Raw genomic sequence first — 20654 nt, forward strand, 5'->3', positions numbered from 1 at the left:
ACTTGATCAATTAATTGATTAAGGTAGAAATGTTAGTAAGTTAGTGTGTGCAATTTTTGGGTGTCTACAATTTTCATCTCTCAACTACCACTCAATCTCAATAATTTTTGTCAATCTAATCATACAATAGTCTTAATAGATTTTTTTTGCTTTGGTTAACAGTTTCATAGACATATTACTAGCAATCGCACTTTGGTGTGCAATGGGTACGCCAAAAAGGTGTGAAAGGTCAATTAGGAAAAAAAAATTGGTGTATTTTGCATACTTTTGTTTAGTGTGTAAGTTCAATTGGTGGGCCATTTAAAAATTGATGTTGTTTGTGCAATCAAGGTCTCAATCAAGAAGTGATAGCTTAAAATAAACTATGCATCTGGTTATAGGGATCCAAACATGAGTTAAAAAAGAAAGATAGAGATAATGAGATATAGATAGAGAGGGAGAGGAAGAGTTGGGAAGATAGAGCTAAAGGGATCAAGAGAGAGATAAAGGAGGTAATAGAGAGAAGAAAAGAGAGGGAGGAGAGATAGAGATAGAGAGGGAGAGGGAGAGGGAGAGGGAGAAACAAGGAGTGTGTGTGAAAGTGTGAGAGATATTGAGATAGAGATGTAGAGGAGCAACAAGGAGTGTGCGAACAAGATTTAGATAGATAGATAGATAGAGGATAGAGAAATAAAGAGATATAGAAAGAGGGAGTAACATAGAGAGGAGAGAGAGAGAGTGAGCTGCGAGCCTCCCACATGGGAGGTCTTGGGATCAAGACTACTCGAGGCCCATGTGTCCCAAACACAAGTAATGGAGAGAGAAGGTGATGCCTAGGCATGGAAGACAAGATGACATAACAAGATATAAAGGTGTTCTTATAGAACATACATGAGGATGAGCCCCCTCAAAAATGTGGTCTCACTGGTTCATAGCTCCATTCAAAATCAAATACTACTTCAATTATGATTGATTAAAAAAATTATAAATTCAATCAACTCTAATAACTTTTAATTATTATTTATAATTTCATAAAAAGGCATAATAATTAAAAATAAATTTCAAACTTAAGTCTGCCTGCTAATGGGCAATATAGGGTTAATCCTAGGAGGTATAGGGAAGATGTGGAGTGGATCAAACCGGAACAAGGTTGGGTGAAGGTAACTTTTGATGGTGCCTTGAAAGGGAATCCTAGACCTTCGGGGGAGGGGTGTATTGCTAAGGACTTTGATGGAAACATCCTTGCCATAGATTCACATAAATTAGAGAATGGGACAAACAATGTAGTAGAGGTGCAAGCAACAACATTGACAATTGATTTATCAAAAGGATCAAAGTTGATCAATTGCATCAAGAAGGGGATTCTCAAATAGTAATAAATGAAATTGCAAATGGGGGCACCCATGATTTGAAAATTGACAAGTGGGTCAAAATTATTCAAAGAAAATTAGAGGGTTTCAAATCTTTCACTCTTTCGCATGTGTACATAGAAGGCAATGTTTTGGCCAACTTGTTGTCCAAGTTGGTGGTTGAGTTGGTAGGGTGAGCTTGATACTATTTATTTGATGTTGGTCTTAGTGATGTGTGGCATTGGTACGACTCTTATTTCATTTATTTTTGGCAGCCTTAATGTAGGGAAGGACGAGATTTTTTGAGGTGGCAGAGTGTGGGAGCTCAGACATTTATTGCCCACATGCTTTGAGGCTTTAGGTTTCATATTGTGTTTATTTCTGATTTGTGTGCATTTGTGTTTGCTTGGATTTGGTCTGGAAACTTCCTGGAGAAGCGGTGTGTGGGTAATCTATTTCCATGGAGGTCAACTTTAGCATGAAAGTGAGTAAGCAACAAATGGCTTTTTTGGAGAAAATCACAAATGACCATTTGAGGAATGTATTCACTACAGATGACCACTTCTTTCTCATCCAAGTCAAGCAAGTTTTGGGATATGAATTTTTTGCTGGAAAACATGAAGTATAGGGTAAATATAGACATTTTGTCCATGTTTTGTGAATGGGGCTTGGAGTGCAGTATTCTCCAAGAGGTGAAGAGAATAATGGAACTTTGTGTGAAACCAGAAGGGAGGGTGGGATTAGATGCCCTGGTTGCATTGGCAGAGCCAGGAGGAGGGTTTGTCACGACTCTCGGTGATTGGGTGGCGGTTCCTGATTACCCTCCCAATGTGTATCCTTTCTTTCTATGGAAATATATGGAGGGTAGAAATACTCGTAGGTGCATTGTCGTGAAGAGATGGCAGACTATCAGAGATTATATGATTGATTGGGAGAAAGTGTTGGCTTTTGGATTGTTAAGGGAGATGATGGACCGGTCTCAACTCAAGTATAAGATGGTGGATTATTGGAGGGGTGGTCATCCATAGGGCAGAGGTAAGAGTTGAGGTGCGCATGGTCAAGGTGTCGGGGGTGGGCATCAGACAAAGAGTTCTTACAAACAAAGTAATACAAAGGTACTACCTATTGATGGGGATGGTGAACGAGCATGAAGTTTTTTCAGTTTTTTGTTATGTAAAAACTTTGTTCCTTTTCGAATAGTTTTGTTGTGAGTTCATGGTAGCCCGGGTGATATATTTTGTAATGCCCGCACATTGGTAGGTAAGTATGCTAGGGTTTGAATTGGTTTTTGATACTACTAGTGATGCCATCTTTTGTATTTTGTAATTTTTAAATATTATTAATAAAATAAATATTTTACTGACCAAAATAAATAAATTCAAATTTAAATCTAAAATAAAAATAAAAATAGAATAAACTAAATGCAAAGTCAAAATATACAAAAATAAAAATATTAATAAAAATAATAATTTAAATTTTTTATAATAAATAATAAATATTTTAAATTAAAAAATAACTACATAAAAATAAAACTACTTTTAAAAAAATTATTAGATCTAAAATATTAATAAAACATGTACCTAAAAAATATAATTAATAGATTGCAAACATTAGTAACATTAATTGAATCACAATGCAAATCCTAACCTTAAGATTTATCATATCTTAAATGATGCATTATTTAGATTAGATCTATTGTATTGTGTCTAATAACTTAACTATAATTATGATTTTCTTTTTAAATTGGTTATGTGTGCACCGTGGGCTAGAATTAAACTATAATTAAGTATTATAAGGGTTATGGTTAGGAATATTATAAAATTAGCATTAATAATAAATATTTTATTTACTTTTAAGTACAATTTCATTTCTATGTGAGATTAAGTAATTGGATCTAAAATTATTAATCAAATCACCATAATATTTTTTAAGCTTACATTTAACTTTAAAATTATAATAAATTGTAATTTTTAAAATTTATAAACCTTAGTATCTAATACAAATAAGTTAAATTTCTATTAAAAAATCAACAATGACTAATTATAATTTTAGAATAAGTTAAAAGACAAAAGTGTAGATTCAAAACTAAACAAAAGTCTAGATTTAAAACTAACTTTCAATTCTAATTTATTCTCTTTTTTATGCAAATCATTTCATATTAGAAATTTTAAATGATTAGTAAATTAAATAAAATTAAATATATAAAATGATATATATTCACTAAAAATCATTCTATTTTATTTAAAAAATCACTTTTAACAAGAAAATTAAGTTAAATAAAATTTTGTGGGATTTATATTGCTTTTTTTTTTAAAAATAAAAGTGGTAAAACCACTAAATTTTATTAATATTAAAAATTTTACAACCCGGTTCAAAGAGCATCGGTAGGAAAAAATCAGGTGAAGAAAACCTCTGGTCTAGCTCATACCTGAAAACCAAATAGAGGCCCACCTGAGATTACAGAATTTCCATGTTGGCCAAAAAACCCAACCCCTTGTACTGAGTACAAAAAAATTCTCTATCTTAGAAAGTTACATTTAAATAAAATTTTGTTGGATTTATATTGCTTTAACATCTAATGGTTGTAAATGTTTCAATCGTCTGGCAAGCCTCTAAGATGATATCAACCGTGGATCATCCAATTGAGCTTGTAAATCTCACATAGGGAATAAAAGACAAAAGTCTAGATTTAAAACCAACTTGCAATTCTAATTTATTCTCTTTTGTATGCAAATCATTTAATATTAGAAATTTTAAATGATTAGTAAATTAAATAAAATTAAATATATAAATGATATAAATTCACTAAAAATCATTCTATTTTATTTAAAAAATCACTTTTAACAAGAAAATCAGTTTAAAATAAAAAAGAATTTATGTATCTAATTATAAAAAAGCATTGTATTTTATCAAATGAAAATGTTTTTAAACAAAAATTGAAGTTAAATAAAATTTTGTGAGATTTATATTGCTTTATCATCTAATGGTTGTAAACATTCCAATCGTCTTGCAAGCCTCTAAGATGATATCAACCGTGGATCATCCAATTGAGCTTGTAAATCTCACATAGGGAACGCCTTCGGCATAAAAATATAATTATAATAATAATATCTTAATTATTTAATATTAATTAGAATAAATATTTTTTAAGTGAAATAATTTAGAACTAAGATCTTATTAATAATTTAATATTCTTCTAAAAATAGATATGCTAGTTTTATTTTGTCAAAGGCATATCATACTCACATATGGATGTAAACATATTCGTCGATAAAAACTAGATGCATTTAATTTGACATGTTTTTGACACTTAATTTCATGAAAAGAAAAGAAAAAAAGTATAAATATTTTTTATTTGATTTTTTTCTCTCCTCATACATTCAATTAAATAATTGTTTAATGCTTCCCTTCCACCTATCAATTACCACTAGCTATTTAACTCATCCATCAATTTTTTCACTCTCCATCATTCATTCAATTAACTTTGTAATTATCTCAATATAATAATAATATGATGATATGATAATATAATAATAATAATAATGTAGTCTTAATAGAATCTTTCCTATAAAATACAATAATATAATAATAATTTGATATTAAAAGTTAATTTACTTTTGTAGATTGAATGGAAATATAAAAATACAAAAATAAGAATATATTAAAACATAATAATCTAATCATATATTAATAATAATTTAATATTATTTATAATATCATAATATAGTAATTAAGTATAGAATATACTATAATAATATGATAGTTTTTAAAATGGAATAATGAACAAATATGACATTTTTGGTGTACTTTACCTATATTCCTCTAAAGACAAATACACTAGTTTTTATATTGAATATTTCGTCCTAGAAGGTGAAATGGCTATCTCTTGCTGGTAAGATTGTGTTAATTAAATATTTCCTCAATACAATTCTCATTTATATCATGTCTGTATTGAGCTCCCCAAAGGTTATTCTTAAAGAACTTTAAGATTTATCAAGAGATTTCTTATGGGCTGAGAATCTCAAGAGTAAGAAGAAAATTCCTCTTTTGGCATGGGACAAAGTGTGTTCTTCCAAACAATGGGGTGGTGCAAGTATACATAATATCCAAACTCATAGTTCGGCTCTTAGGGCCAAGCTGATTTGGAGGCTCTACTCTAATCCCAATTCTATGTGGGGAAGATTAATGAGGCATAAATATTTGGATTCAATGGAAAGAGAAAAACTTTTTACTCTTAAAACTCTCTCGAAGGTTCTAAGGTGTTGAATTTCATAAGATCTTCCAGAAATGTTCTTCTTCCACATTTATCTTGGGTCATGAGTAATGGGAAGAGTGTTAGATTTAGGGAGGAAGCTTGGAATAGGTATAGGTTAGATTTAGGGAGGAAGATTGGAATAGGTATAAAAATTTAGTAGGTTGTCTTGGATTGCATCATATTAGAAGGCATCTAAAAGTCTACAATGGAAATTATATTTTTTATTATTTTCAAGTTGACACATCAGTATTCCCTCCTAAGGTAGTATGGAGATCCATTTGTTCCTTCCCTTTCTTAGTTGATTTGGAAGCAATATTTAAGTCAATATTACTAAGAAGAAGCATTGTATTTTATGATATACCAAGTGAAATTATCTAGACCGGGTCTGCTAATTGTTTCTATTTAGTTAAATTTGGTTATTTGAGGCTAACACAATTTATCCATGGAACTTATATTGGTGAAGTAAGCTTTGTTGGGCTCATCCTTGCCTCTCAAAAGAAGGTACATTTACATGGTCAACACTGCATGATCAAATCTTTACTAGCACGAGGCTTGATAAGTTGGGTATCACAATGGTATTCCCATGTGTGTTATGCAATAATTATCTTGAACATACAAATCAACTACTATTGAATTATCCTATCACTTCTGATTATTAGGATTGGTTACAAGGTAAATTGGGTTGGAGCGGTTCTAGATCCGATAAGTTGTTGGACATCTTCCAAAGTTGGCTTTCTATGTTTGTTCAGTCCACTTTCTCGTGCCTCTAGGTGATTAGCTCCTCCATCCTCATTTGGAAAATATGGTTAGAGAGGAATAAGAGGGTTTTTCATTGGAAGATTGCCCCTTTCGAAAAATTAATTTAGAAGATAGAAAGATCCATTTCTAAAGCTATCCTTAAATATTTTTTCAGGTCCATTCTAGTTAGGAAATTTTTTTGTTCATGTGATAGTTTCATATTAAAACATTGGAGTCCTTTATCAATGCCTCCAAATCAAGGGGCCTTTTTTAAAATGCCAAGAAATCCCAAGAGATTAGCTTCTTCTTGGAAACCTCCTCTCCCCTCCTTTGTTAAGCTTAATTTTGATGGTGCATTGAGGGGGAATCCAAGGGTGTTGAGAGCTAGTATGGTTTTACATGATGAGCATGGGGAGGTGAGTGTTTCTACATATAGTTGCTTACAAGAGGGTACTAATGTAAAGATAAAAAAGAAGAAGAAAACATATAAACAAATAAACTAAAGCGAAGCACAAACAAAGAATAAACACATAACATAGTTATTTACGTGGTTCATGTTAGGCCCAATATGGAAAGCTAATGTACTGAGAGGGGAGGGGTGAATCAGTACTTCAAAACTTTTCTTCAATAATAACTTTACTATTATGCATAAACCGAATAGTGCAATAACATAATATAAAGCTAAAACAAATAGATAACAATCATACATGATTCACTCCATAACACATATATTTTGGTTACGCAAAAACTCTTGGTTAGAGAGAAAAACTGTGGTGGGGATGGTACCCACAACTTCACTATTGCAATAATAAAGAGTGCTCGGTTAGAGCTACATGTTTAGCTATTTCTGATAGCTTAACCTATTAGGAGTAACAAGGTCTATTAGATCTACCTTGCTAAAGGATTTTACAACACTTAATCTAAATACTGCACCTGGTTAGAGGCTTTACAATTTATAGACTTGATTAAAGTCTTTTACCCTGTTACAAGTTTCTCCTACAACTTCAAAATATTACAATAAATCATTACAAATATCTGCAAATTTACATCTAGAATGTTATAGCAGATTCTATGTGCTCAGAATAGAATACCTTTCTTATAGCATACCTCATTAACCCATATAGTAACTCAGTAAACCCTTCTGTTTACTTTGTTCTTTGATTGTTCTCTGAAAACCTTCTCGGTGACCTTTGTGTCTCTGTAACAGCCTTCTTACACTCATGCACACACCTCTTTTTAATTCTTAACTCATGTTGTATAAATAGATCTCTTATGTCAGTGATCCATTCATTGCTTCGATCTTACAAACATGTTTTATCGAATGAATAACCATGCAAGATATTTCATTGGTTAGATGACCTCAAAATCATACACAATCTTTAAGTGCAATTTCCAATGTGATAACGGTTCTATGTGCCTTGATCTTGTAACACATTTTTCATATGTATGTCCAGGTTCAATGAATCTGGTAACACATTTCACTCAGTGTATATCAACTCGGTGTGTCATCTTTGCTGCTCTATAGACAATTCGGTGTAAACTACGCTCTGAGACTACTTTCTTCTGTAACTGACTAGACTGTGCATACCGACTGAATATCTCGGTAGTAGTAACCGACTAGAGTATATAGAATAAATTTGAACATAAAACTAATGGCAACTTGATAAGTAGTAACAATCTCCCCTTTTGACATTAGTTCAGATGTTTGACAAAAACTACTTTCAACATTATAACTCAATAATCTATATACTTGCAAAATTTGACTATACTGATAGTATATGCAATAGTCAATGAAATAATATATCCAGATATACTCTCCTTATTGATATACTATACAAAACTCTGATTTTGCATGCTCGGTGATCAATGTTCTGTGTGCTACTCTTGATCTTTGCTTACTGTCCTATTCACTACTCAGTTCACTGCACTTGGATACTCTGTTTGCTCTACTCGGTATACTCCCCCTGTATACTATACTCCTTTTGTTTGATACTTTGAATACTATATCACTCCCCCAGTACTATATCACTCCTATCATTCCTCTAGTACTATATCACTCCCCCTTTTTGATAAACATCAAAACTTAATTACCATTCGGGGGTGGTAACTAGTCAAAAATGGATTTGTACTTGGTCCATGCTTCGGTGAGAGCAACAAAGAGTGCATTCTTTACACTGTCCATTAAAGAATTATGTGCTTGAATATCAACCAATAATGATATTAAGCCATCTAGAGTGCTTCCCTCTTGTGTAGTAGATAGGGAGGTGGCTCAGTTGATCTGTTCTTGGACAGATGAAAGATGAGGAAGGAATAATGTCTGAAGTGTCATTATGTCCATCCTGATCTTGTGTTCTTCATTTCTTAGGTCCAATTGTTGAGCCATGAGCTGTTGTAGCTTTGTATAAAAATTCTGAATTGAATTTGGCTCTGTGGTCAACTTATTTGAGAGATCGGTGATCTCTTTCTCAATTGCCTCTGTTTTATTTTTAATGTCTTTAATGAATAAAGAAAATGTGCAGAGTTTCTAAAATAAATAAAGAATGTGCTTGAGTTGAGGAGTCAACTCAACAATAAATTTGACAAGTTTAACTTTGCCAATAGCTATAGCTTTATGTACCGCTTCAATCATTTTTGCAGTGAGCTCTTTGTCTTTTACCTTGCTCAAATACTCTGATGCATCTACTCCAGATGTCTCTATCTTTGTTAGGATTTCATCCAGTTGAATGTGGATGGTTGCATCAGTTGACACTGTAGCTTTAGTTAGCATATCTATTAAGAGTGCTTTCACCTTCTGAAGTACCTTATTTTTCTTTTGAATGGCCATTTGTTTCTCTTATTCGCCCTTTTCTTTGCATAGCTCACTGAAATCAATGAGTGCTTGCCCCTTTAATTTTGATATATCTACATTGGGCAACACTATTGGTTTTGACAAATCAACTTTAAAACTATTCTTTTTCATCTTCTTTTCTTTACCTTTCACTGATGGAACTAAGACAATGGCTTGTGAGGCTTGATGACCCTCGGTAGGTTGCTTGATAGAGGCAACACTTTGGTCAGTTTCTTTAGCCTCTGTAGAGTCCTTTGGTGTCTCGGTACTCGGTGTCTTAGTTGCAACATTCTCAATGCTAGAAGGTGCTTGAGATGTCTATTCTTGAGTAGTACCTTCTCCTATTGTAGACTTGTGACTTTTGGTGCCTTGATCTGTGTCATGAGGGGTTTTAGTTGAGACAAGTTGCTTGACTGGTGGATAAGGCTGAACTTGTTCCAAGACTGATTCACTAGATACAAGTTTTGCATATGCATTGCCTTCTATCATTTCTTGTTCCGGTGCCTCTGTATCCATGACAACTTCATCTATTTGAATGGTGTCAACAAGGTCTTGCTTGGTAACATCAGGATCTTGCTTGGTGACATCAACAATTTCAATTTCAGCTTGCTCACCGGCATCCTTGACTTTAAATATTTCCCACCACTTTTATTTTGTCTCATTTTCAACTTCAATGTATAGCCCATTCATCAGTTTTAAGGCTCTCTGATTGACAAGAAACTTTGAGTTGTAGTTTGTTAGATTTTCTTTTATTTCAGCTATTGATATGTCAGGAAATAGATGTACTAGACTTCTTTCTCTGATTTGTTTCTCCGAGTCCATTGCATACTTCCACCTATCATCAATATGTAAGTAAAGCTCATTCGAAAGTGACTTAGCTAGTTCCAATGGAGCTAACCGGAATTTTAGAAGTGTGCAGATGACAGCTTCTTCAATTTGTCTCTTCTCATCATTATTTTTGGTTTCATACTTTACATATTTGAATGATCCAAATCCTCCATATTCTTTTAGATTAGCACAGAAGTTTTCAACACTATGTACATTTACCTTCTTGCTCTTGACAATCTGAAATTTGCTTGCATCCTCTAATTCGGTATCACTAGACTCTTTTGCCAAAATGAGTCTCCGAGTAGATTTCTTGTAGGTCTTTGTTACCTTGGGAATAGTAACACTCTTTGTTTTCTTACTCAATGAAGCTATAGATGCTCTAGTGTTATGTTGCTTTGGAGGTGGATTCGGTGAGGCCTTTGATGTGTCCTGTTTCTTTCTCTTCAACACTTTTCCCTTAGGCAATTCAGTGCTCAGTGTTATTTCTGCCTCTTGGGCTTCAGATTGCTCTTCGGTAATGGCAATGGTGCCTTTGATAGGTGTAGAGGAAGAATCTTCTCTGAATTTCTCCGACAATGCCTTTATCATCTTTGTTGCCTTTCTTATAGCTTTGGGTACTACAATGCTCATCTTTACCTTTTCCTTCACCTTTTCATAGGTTCCATACCTTAGCTCAGTAGCATTCCTTGGTAATGAGATAAATGCATCAATTTGCTATTGTGTGATATAAATATCAATCTCGTAACCCATCAGTGACAAAGATTGAGTTCTTGGTTCCACAACATTCACATAACAGTAATCAGTGTCTACTTCAAAACATATATCATTTTTGTATTTCTCCACTAGCTAGGGTGGAATCCAGTACCTGTTATGCATTTTCTCTTGAAATTTACTGAAGTAGTCATCCATAATATCATTGAAATTATCACCTAACTTCTTGATGAATTCATTAATCTGATGGGTGATTGGTCGGTGTAGTTCCCAAACAACTTTATTGACTGATGGAAAGAATTTTTCAAAATAGAAAAACATGCATACAAGTAATGATCCAAACTTTAGTGTATTAACCGAGTTGTTTTTCTTCAGCTTCCTAATGGTGTTTAGATTCTCAAATAGGTTCTTCAGCAACACCTCACATAGATCAATTTTCATTCCCTTTTTCATAATTTTGTATGCCAGGTCTACTGCTGCACAGGGTACACTGTTTTCCCTTACTGATTGGAAGAAATAGTAACCCATTACTCTTATGGAAAATTTTAGTTCTTCATGAGTGACATTATTCAGTTTCAATCCTCTACAATTTGATTCTACTCTAGTTAAACTGATCAATTCCTTCTGTGATATCATCTTTTGGGCTTGGGCATGATCATAAATGGGGTAACCGGTAATCAGATGAATGATTTCCTTGGTAATCTTAAATGGTTGCTCTTCTAGCCACATGAAATCATCATGAACTCTACTTAGAACAAACTTGACCCACTAGGGTTTAAACACATAGGGATAGGTTAGGGCTTTAGTCAATCCCTTGATCTTGATGTGCTCATACTTGCTATTCAATTTACCATTGGTACACAGCTCATCATAGGTGTCTTTAATTTCAACATGACCGAGTTCTTCAACACGACATTTGGTGAAGAATCTCACATCCTCGACTAACAACACTCTATCCGGGATGAGTGAAAAAGTGGTTTTGCCATCCAGTTCAGATGCAACTTTGTGAGTCAAAGAGTATTTTAGTGAGGACTTCTCTACATTCTTGACAACAATGGGATCTTGGATCTTAGGTGCCATTTTAGATTTCAAATAAAAGCTAACATAGGATCCTTAGGGTTTTAGGATTTCAAACGACAGACACTTTATACTTAGTAGATAATGGCAACTAGATTCGATCAGTAAATCAGCTTAACAATGCGTTGAGATTGATGTAAATACCTTGAATTTTCTTTGTATGAGGTTTTGATCACCTTAGATTAGCTTTGCTTTGTTCTCTCAAAAACTTGGTAAGTGAAAATGACCATGAAAATGCTTTTAAGTACACATTATACCTTATCAGGCTTCATGCAGGTTAGGTCAAAAACATTAAATGCACTTGGTTCCACTTTAACTTTCTTTCCTTTTTCCACTTTAACCGAGTAACCAAACTTCCTTCATTCACCGACTAGACAGGTTTCCTGTATTCACTGTCTTGACAATTTTCCTGTATAGTGCTTCAAAAGACTATGATAGAGTTTCAAACTTACTATTACATCTTAAATATGCAGATTTTGAATTAAGTACATAATAAAATAGGAACTCTTAAGATTTGGCCTTGAGAGAATGCAGTCCCTTCATACCTTTACCAATTAATTTGGAATAGGTGCACCTAACTCGGTAGGTAAGGTGCTTTCTTCATTTGACACAATTTCCTCCTTTTTCCAAATCATCTTTAATTTTTCTTTTATTTCCTCAGTGTCTTTTCTAGGTTGATCTCTGTAATCTCTAGCCAAGTGTCCAACTTTGTGACAATGAAAACATGCCATACCAGGATTTCTCCATGACCTTCGGTTGTTCATCCCAAACCTTATAAAATAGTTGGCACCTATATGTCCATATCTTCCACAACATTCACACCATATCCTTGTATTGTAATCCCATGGTACTGCAGAATACTGTCAGTAAGGATCTGTGTGAGTTCGGTAACCTCTAGCATTTGCTTGGTGTGCATACCTCATATAGTTCTTTTGCTTAAACCAACACTTCATGGTACTATGTCCATATCTATTGCAGTTTTTACAAAACCCTTTGAATTTTGCCTTCTGATAATTGTTTATAGACTTTGTCCTACATTGATTAGATGTGTGACCATATTTATTGTAATTGTAACAATAACCATTGGACTTAGTGACATTCGGTTGCTTACCTTTTCTGATTTGGCACATGTTGGCAGTGTGACCTTGATTTCCATAGTAGTTGCAAATAGGCTTCTTTCTTTTGATGTTATTCTTGTTTCCAGCTTGCTTTGATGATTCTCCTCTCTCGGTAGTATGAATTCCCTTCTCAGTAGAGTCTTTTCCTTTGTAACCGAGTCTTGCATCCTTATTGGGTCTTCTTGTATTCAGTTGCTCATCCAACATTTTTGATGCTTCATAACTCTTCTTTAGTGTTTCTTTGGATTTCTTCTCTATTTTAAGTTCATCGGTCAACCTTGACACTCCAAGTTTCAATGCTTGATTGTTATCATCCTTCAGGTTTGCTTCATGATGAGCATAACCAAGTTGATCTGACAGATTTTGTTGAATTCAAGTCATCCTTGTGATTTCATCATTCTTATCAGATACTAAAGCTTCAAGTTGTTGTTTCTCTCTTTCTAGATCTCTTACTTTATCCTCGGTTGTCCTCAATGCACCAAGATTTTCAGTCATCTGTGTGTTGAAATGTTCATGTTCTCTTTTCATTGCTTTTAGTTTATCAGCTAGTGATTTGTTCTTTTCTCTCAATACTCCAATCATTTCTTCAATCTCTACAGATATACTGTTCTCAGATGATGTCTCAATTTGTTCCACTAACTCTTGAGAGTCCTGTAAATCATCAAATAATCTTCTTCTCACTTTCAGAGACTTTTGCATTTGCCTTTGCATGTCTGCAATCACTTGATTATCATGATCCATCTCTTCTTGTAGATATACAATCCTCCGAGATTGTTTATAGCCTTCCATTGATAAGATCTTTCTCTTTAGGAAGTTAAACCCTTTTCCAAGATTGAAGCTCGAATACCAATTGTTAGGCCCAATATGGAAAGCTAATGTACTAAGAGGGGAGGGGTGAATCAGCACTTCAAAAGTTTTCTTCAATAATAACTTTACTGTTATGCATAAACCGAATAGTGCAGTAACATAATATAAAGCTAAAACAAATAGATAACAATCATACATGATTCACTCCATAACACATATCGATGCCCTCCTAAATGGCACAAATAGTTAGTTTAAGATCAAACAACACAAAACACACAAAGCATTAGCGTTAATCAATCAAAAACTAAAACATATGAAGGCATTCCAAGAGAGACACTAAAAACATGCTAATGAATCTAACTAAAGAAGTAAAGACAATGAGACATCTCCAACTATCTCTTAGCATGAGATTAGCTCCTTCTCCCTTGTTCCTCTCCTCTCCAAGTTCCAAAATAGTGTAGCTCTCAGCAGCTTTTTGCACTATGGATGCTTATGGAGGATTGAGATTGTAATATAGCTCTAAATGTGAAATAAAAAGCTAATGCTAATGCTAAAATGATATATTTTAACCAAAAGACAAAAGATTAGATTTTTTATGCTAAAATGCTCTCTAAAATGTCTATAGCTTAGATGCATACAAGTTTTCAGGATCTGGATTATGAAGGAATGGGCTCTATTTATAGGAAAAATGGAGCAATGGATGGCCAGGATTGAAAGGTTTAATCAAGGGTCAAGCTTGAAAGTTGGGGATCCATGTGCCCAATTGGCACCAATAAAATAGTGACAAGTGTCAACATAGGATTGGGTTGAGAAAAGAGGTTGGAGGCATTAAAGGCCTGAGAAGACCTCATGGTTATCTAAAGGCTAAGGGTCAAGTCTAAATTAGGATTACCCACTGGATTAGGAGTTAATGCAAGGATAAACCTTTGTGCAAACGATTAAGAGATAATCATGGTCAAAGCATTAAAGGCCTGATGAGACCCTTGGGTTGAGTAGAGGTTGAGTCAAAACAAATGTTTTAACCATGTGGGAGGGTTGAATTAACCATTAATGGTTATTGGAGACTTTGGGGATTAAGTGGTTGAAAGTTGGAAGCCTTCAATGGTTATCAAAGACTTTGAGCCATTTAGTGGTTGAAGGTTGAAAGCCTTTAATGGTTATCAAAGACTTTTAGACTTTGAGAAGTGACTCCATTTTGCTTATGAATGTGACAATAATTAGGGGATGGATTAGGCTAATTAGGAAGGGGTTAGAAGAATCTAGAAGGGGATTAGATTTTGCAAGTGGATTTGGTGGGTGAGGGAAAATAGGATTTTATTTAAAATAAAAATTCATTTATTTCAAAATGTGTGCAAGTTGCATTTGTAGGAAAATGCAAGTGGGGTGGGGATAATGATTTAAATAAATGTTTTATTTAATTTATTTAAAAGAGGAATAGGGGGATTTTAATTAAATAAATAGATTTTATTTATTTAATTGATTTATAATTTGATTTAATGAATTAATTAAAATAAATTGAATAATTTATTTAATTAATAGAAGAATGTTTGGGGATGAATTAATTAAATATTTATTTAATTAACTGATGGCTAGTGGATTTTTAATCAAATAAATACGAAATATTCATTTAATTAAGCTGGACAGATTTGTGTGACTACACATATATTTTGGTTATGCAGAAACTCTTGGTTAGAGAGAAAAACTGCGGTGGGGATGACACCCACAACTTCACTACTACAATAATAAAGAGTGCTCGGTTAGAGCTACATGTTTAGCTATTTCTGAAAGCTTACCCTATTAGGAGTAACAAGATTTGTTAGATCTACCTTTATAAAGTATTTTATAACACTTAATCTAAATGCTACACCTAGTTAGAGGCTTTACAATTTATAGACTTGATTAGAGTCTTTTACCCTGTTAAAGGTTTCTCTTATAACTTCAAAATATTACAATAAATCATTACAAATATTTGCAACTTTACATCTGGAATGTTATAGCAGATTCTATGTGCTCAGAATAGATTAACTTGCTTATAGTATACCTCGGTAACCCATATAGTAACTCAGTAAACCCTTTTGTTTACTCTGTTCTTTGACTGTTCTCTGAAAACCTTTTCAGTGACCTCTGTGTCTCTGTAACAGTCTTCTTACACTCATGCACACACCTCTTTTTAATTCTTAACTCATGCTGCATAAATAGATCTCTTATGTCGGTGATCCATTTATTGCTTTGATCTTACAAACATGTTTTATCGAATGAATAACCATGCAAGATATTTTGTTGGTTAGATGACCTCAAAATCATACACAATCTTTAAGTGCAATTTCCAATGTGATAACAGTTCTATGTGCCTTGATCTTGTAACATGCTTTCATATGTATGTCCAGGTTCAATGAATCTGGTAACATGTTTCACTCGGTGTGTCATCTTTGCTGCTCAGTAGACATGGAATGATACTCGGTAGACAGTTCGGTGTAAACTATGCTCTGAGACTACTTTCTTTTGTAACCGACTAGACTGTGCATACGGACTGAGTATCTCGGTAGTAGTAACCGACTAGAGTATATAGAATAACTTTGAACATAAAACTAATGGCAACTTGATAAGTAGTAACAGTTCAGATCCTTGTCATGCTCCTAACTGCCTTTACCCAAACTGCAGATACATCATCCAGTTTGGCAACCACACACTCAACTAAAAATTTTCCAACTCAGAAACTAAACAACTCATCGACCTTATAAACAAAACAATTAGGTTGGTAACACAACAAAAACCTAATTCTCTCATAGAGATTTCAAACAAGTCGATTCAAGTATGACTATTGGATTACATAGCAATCTCTGCACATCAATCAAGAAAGCCTCAACCGCTCCTTGATCACCGCTTCATCAAACTCAGTAACTCATCACACACTTTGCACTACATGCAATATACTTGCTCATTCCCTATAAAAAATCATTTCATTAATGCACCAAAATCACTTTGAAACTCTCTTCATACAATAAGCATATGTGTCATAATCATTACCGCTCATCATCAGATCATAAACCAATATAACCAATTGACCAAACTTAATCGGTTAGGATTTATCAAATCAATAGGTAGGGTTTATCGGTTCAACTCTCCAATACATAGCAATACTGGTTCACTTCACAAATTCCTCCTACCAGTTATAGTTTCCTTCACTAGCTCTTCCTACCGGTTACAAAACTTCATTACAATATCAACAATATCATTACCGGTTAATTTACATCAATGACAACATTACATATCATTAATGTAATCTTCATGCAAATGTCAACAATCTCCCCCTTTGGCATTGATGGCAATACAAAAAATCAAATCCATTGATTGTTGTGATTGTGAATAGGAATCTTGGTTTACATTACCATGTATTCACCTTGTCTTCAGCTTGTCTTCCTTCTCTTTGTCGACCATACAAATCACATAGCTCTTCTCCCCCTTTGTCAACAATGCCAAATTGAAAGTAAAACATGCAATGTCAAATTTCACTGTTCAGCATCAACAACCTGCAACTTGGTACCATGTTGATGATGTTATAATGTTCACATCCAAATGGTTAGTTATTATACATGGTTCCTTTTAAAAGTAAAATATGTCAACATCTATAAATAATCTCTCATTTGGGTTTTATTTGGCTAACACTCACTTTGGTGAAATTTTACTTGTGTGCTTTGTTTGTTCGAGTATGTATTAATATTATGCATACCTATATCTTTTAGTTTATATTGATTAATCCATTACAAAAAAAATGTATAAAATAAAGAACACATCAAGTGTTCAAATATTGGTAGGAGTACTCTTTGGAGTATATTTTATTTAATCGATATATAAAATTACTTGATTTAAAACATGAAAAGCATATCAAAACTGTGTATTGGTAAACCAGAAATAATGCAGTAAATAAGAACAATAACGACAACATGAGAAAAACACCATAACATAATATTTTAATGAGGAAACCCAGTGTGGGATAAACCTCGGTGGGATTTGTGACCCACAATATTCGCTTACTAGCCAATAAGGGAATATTACTACTATAATAGGGGCCTGCACATGTAGGAAGGCCAAGTGCCTAGAGCTCCTGCTCAATTAAAAAGGAAGTCACACTGACTTACAAAAATGGATTATATAAATCCAATGTCTTGTACTACTTTAGATCAGCATCTGCTGTGCCAGATTCAGTACCGGTTTAAGCTCTGCTATCACATAAACCTTTAACCAATAATTCGCATATTAGGTCTGCTATTACTTTTCCATACTTCACATCCTATCTCATCTACTACAAAAATGTTCTACAATGATCTCATACATATATGAGTCATATTACAATCCACCATGTCGGCTTTACAAAATTTTTTACAATTAATTACAAAATGCATTTAAACAAAATTGTTGTCGGCCAAGTTGCAGTATTCTTCTTTTTGGTGTTGGTGTACTATATGCCAATGTAGAGTCTACCGATGCCAGTGCTTGTTGGTATCATATGATTGCAAGGTTTCCATCAATGAAAATGCCTTCAATCACCTACAATTTCTCATTGGAGTGTGCATTTGCCAACAATTTCCCCCTTTGGCATTGATGGCAACACTCATGAGAAAAATTCAAGAATGCATATGAAAACTAAAGTCCAAAAAAAACTTTGCCAAAAACTGTGTTATAAAAAATGTATGCCAAAAATGTATGCTCCCCCTAAGCAGATAATCTCTACTTGCTCTGACCATTTTTCTCATCACACTACTCCTCCTTTGACATCAATGACAAAGGTTGTCATTCGCTGTTAGTGGATTCCTGCCTAAATTCTTGTAACCGGTGGGTTACAATCTGAAAGATATCTGTCAAAATCAAATTTATTCCATTATTGAATGTTTTGCTATCTTTTATTGCCTCTTGTGTTCCCTCCACTATACCGGTGAGTATGTGCATTTGCTCTTTTGGTGTCTTTAGTCCGAGAACCAGAGGCTCAGATATTTCTTTTCTTCAGTCAGAAATGAGGTATTCTAGTCTTGGACCAAGTTTGCATTTCAAGTCCTTTGCTTTATCCTTTATTCTCTATTTGTCATTCTCTAACTTCATGATTTTCTCCTCTAGCTCTGCAATCTTCTTTTCTATCTCCAAAAATGAATCCAATGATCCTATCAGATTGTCAGCAATATTGTTAATCTTGTCTTGTGCTTTGCTAATTTCTTTGTCAAGGTCTTCTGTTAAGACATTTGTCTTGCAAGTGTCCCTGTACAGTTTCTTGAAGTCAAAAATTATTTCTCCAAGTTCTGGTAATAGGGTATCCATTTTCTCCTTGTTCTACTTCACAATTTCCTCAAAGAATTTCTCTTTTTCCTTAATCACTCTTTCTTTAAATGTATCCTCATTTATTTGATCAACAGTCAATATATTGTCGATGACGAACTTAGACAATGTGTGACCTAAAGGATCCTTATTATCAACAATGCACTTTGGTGCTATCAATTTAAGAATTGGAATTGTATCATCAATAGCCTGATAGGCTTGTGCATTACATTATGTGATCTTCTTTATTAAATCCAATAAGACCTCTGTTATATTTGTCGGTCTGAATTCTGCCATAGAAGTACCAGATTATTGTCCAACTACCTTCACAATAGCCTTATTACTAGTTGTGGTAATTACCTTTCTTGATTTGACCTCTAGTAGGTTAGTCTGTGTTTGCATTTATATAAATAAACATTTAGGCTTTTCAGTTTGGGTCGGTGGCACTGTCTCTGTCTGAACCTATGCTTCAACCTGTACTTGTTCTAGTTTCTCTATCTATTTCTCAGAAGGTTTCTCTGAGCTTTCAACTACCGGTTTCTCAAATGTAGTCTCAATTTGTACCTTTGAACTTTCCTTTACCGACTCATCTGATGTTTTTTCAGTTGTATCTACCGGTTTCTTAGTGGTATCCTCTACTGGTTGCTCTATAGGTTTTTCTATGCTTATCTCAACCTCTACAACCAGTGACTCATTAGTCAAATTTGTCCTCTTCTCCTCAGTGGTTTCTCTATCAACCACAACATTTACTTCCCGAGTGTCTACATTCACAGTATACAAAATTTTAGACTCAGGATTTGTATCCTCTAGTGGAGTCTCCATACTCTTTGTGGCCGATTGACTATCAGTAGTATCTACCAGTGGAGTATCTACAGGAGGTGGGAGTATATTATCAGTTATTTTAATGCTTGGAGGACCACCTACCTTACCTTTTCCCTTATCTCTATCCTTTTGATATACCCTGATGGTTTTAGGTCTTTTTAATTCTTCCTCTTTTTCTTTTTCTACAAAGAATATAACCCATCCATCTGATGTATCTTCTGTGACATCTTTCACTTTACCAGCCATTTGTGCTACATGCCGATGAGCAGTGGAGAACATTCTCTGGTTTGCTTCACTAATTAGTTTGTCTATTTCATCGGTTGAGTTGACTGGATGTACTACAAGTAATTTCTCAATCTTAATTTTCTTGTCCATCTCAACGATGGCTAACCTTCTAGCTTGTAGTCTCCTATACAGATCATTTGAAATTTCATCAACAATTTGCATCAAAATTTTCTTATAAATATCTAAGTGTAAGATTACACTGTTCTCTATGTTTTCCTTTGTTAGGCCCAATATGGAAAGCTAATGTAGTGAGAGGGGAGGGGTGAATCAGTACTCCATAACCTTTCTTGAATAATAACCTTACTGTTATGCATAAACAGAATAGTGCAATAACATAAAATAAAGTTAAAACAAACAGATAACAGTCATACATGATTCACTCCATAACACATATATTTTGGTTACACAAAAACTCTTGGTTAGAGAGAAAAACTACGGTGGGGATGGCACCCACAACTTCACTACTGCAATAATAAAGAATGCCTAGTTAGAGCTACATTTAGCTATTTGTGATAGCTTACCCTGTTAGGAGTAACAAGCTCTGTTAGATC

Source organism: Cryptomeria japonica, chromosome 4, assembly GCF_030272615.1.
Source record: "Cryptomeria japonica chromosome 4, Sugi_1.0, whole genome shotgun sequence".
NCBI lineage: Eukaryota > Viridiplantae > Streptophyta > Pinopsida > Cupressales > Cupressaceae > Cryptomeria > Cryptomeria japonica.